This window comes from Peromyscus maniculatus, chromosome 16, assembly GCF_049852395.1.
Source record: "Peromyscus maniculatus bairdii isolate BWxNUB_F1_BW_parent chromosome 16, HU_Pman_BW_mat_3.1, whole genome shotgun sequence".
Classification (NCBI taxonomy): domain Eukaryota; kingdom Metazoa; phylum Chordata; class Mammalia; order Rodentia; family Cricetidae; genus Peromyscus; species Peromyscus maniculatus.
The window spans coordinates 46,172,751-46,174,808 of NC_134867.1; the positions used below are offsets into that span (position 1 = coordinate 46,172,751).

The 2,058-nt window shown below is 36.9% G+C and overlaps 1 non-coding gene across 1 annotated transcript; it reads right to left on the reverse strand.

Moving 5' to 3' along the window:
• Positions 1 to 1,189: 1,189 nt before the first annotated feature.
• LOC121823332 (small nucleolar RNA SNORA40) lies at positions 1,190 to 1,318 on the reverse strand. The gene has a single exon (XR_006064742.1). It is a non-coding gene; the product is annotated as a small nucleolar RNA SNORA40 (small nucleolar RNA).
• Positions 1,319 to 2,058: the final 740 nt, after the last annotated feature.

The window sequence follows — 2,058 nt, forward strand, 5'->3', positions numbered from 1 at the left end:
ACCTTAGAGCACACAAAAGGCTAGGAATGGAGGGTTATGAGTTTAAGACCGGTCCAGACTACAGAGTGACTCTGTCTTAGGGTGACAACAACACCATCAAAAAGTTTGTTTTGTGTTTCAGTGTTCAGAATTGGAACAGCATCCCCATTCTCCCAGACACTGACATTTGAAAGCTTGGGACCTTCTCACATCTGCTTTTCTCCAATGTGCCTCCCAAATGCTATTAAAAGTACGTTTTGAATAATCTTGGCTAATTTATTTTTATGATACATGTCTACTTTTGTCTTGTGTTATAAGACATGACTATTTTAAAGAAAAAGTTTGCAAAAATAAATTTGAATAGACATATACGGATACCTTGATTAACAGCATGATGTTTTTATCATTCACCCTGTGATAGCTCACTTCTGACAAGGACATGATATAAAATCCAACTTCCACCTTGAATAATTTAATTTTATTGGTCTAAAATTGCATACAGTTATTATGTTTTTACCTACAATAAGAGGATATTAAAATTTCAAAGCAATATGCCAGTCATTTTGAAAAGAAATTTTGTTATGAAAATTCAGACATGCATAGAAACAGTAAAATGAACACCCAGAGGACTCCCTTGCAAGGAAGAGAAGGAGGAGCAGAGAGGGGGAAGAAAGAGAAGGAGGGAAATGTTCAGATGTCAGCTTATTCTACCCCTCCTGGTCTCACTGTGTCATCATCACAGTGTTATATAATTATAATGTTATGTAGAAGGGAAACACAGGCTTGTCCACACAGCATGTGCAGGACAGAGGTACATCATGCTGTACAACACCATTTTATCATCATCAAAGATGATAATCACAACAGCATGGCATGATTCTCCATCCCAATTAAAATTTTCTGTGTTGTCTCAAAAATGTATTTTCCCCAGTTTGTTTTGATGTGTTTTGGTTGAATTTGGACCCACCTCAGTCCCAACCACTGCTTTTGGTTTGCACTCTGAAGTCTTTTTCAGTCTTTATGTTTTTCTATATCACTGACTTATAGAACAAACCAGGTCCCTAAGGCCAAATGTCCTACAGTTTGCCATGTGTGTTTACAACCTTCCTAGCTCGTGTAGGTTAACAATCTCTTCCTCTGTTCTCATGTGTACTGCGCACTTGTGCAAATCATTTTGAGCTCTCTTTTTCTTTTTTTTTTTTTTGTGATTCATATTCCTTTTCCAAATGCATCAAAACTCATCCTGAACAATGAGTCCTGAATTACAAAAGAGGTTTTAGTCCTACAATTATGTTCTATGACTTTGTCTGCAATTGACCAAAACAATACTCAAAACAACAGTGCTGTAAGGATTGGCTTTGTTCCCATTGCAACTGCCTGAGCTTCACTCGTAAAAGCATACTTCGTGCATAATGCTTTCTTTTTCTCCTGCATTTGTTCCTCTTGGTTCTTGACATTTCCATCAAAGTTAATTGCGATGAACTAGCTAGTCACAGCCTAGCATTTTCCCTAAGAGTAGACCAGTGACATAATGCAAGATCTAAAGACATATCAATGGATAAACAAAAGAAAATTCTTTTTGAAAATACTCAGAAAATGAAAATGGTCTTCATTGTCTTAGATAGCTATATTTTTTTTATTCAGGAGGCTTTCCTGGAAGAATATTGTTTTTTGTTTTTTGTTTTTTTAAGAAATTTTGGGCTGGGGAAATGGCACAGTCAGTGAAATATTTGCTGCACAAATATAAGACCCCATTAGAAAAGCCAGCTTTGTGGGAATGTAAACTTGTACAACCACTGTGGAAATCAGTATGGCGGTTTCTCAGAAAATTAGGAATCGAACTACCTCAAGACCCAGCCATCCCACTCTTGGGCATATACCCAAGGAATGCTGATTCATACCATAAAGATACATGCTCAGCTATGTTCATAGCAGCACTATTTGTAATAGCCAGAACCTGGAAACAACCTAGATGCCCATCAACGGAAGAATGGATGAAAAAAATGTGGTACATATACACAATGGAGTACTACTCAGCAGAGAAAAACAATGAAAGCATGAAATTTGCAGGCAAATAGA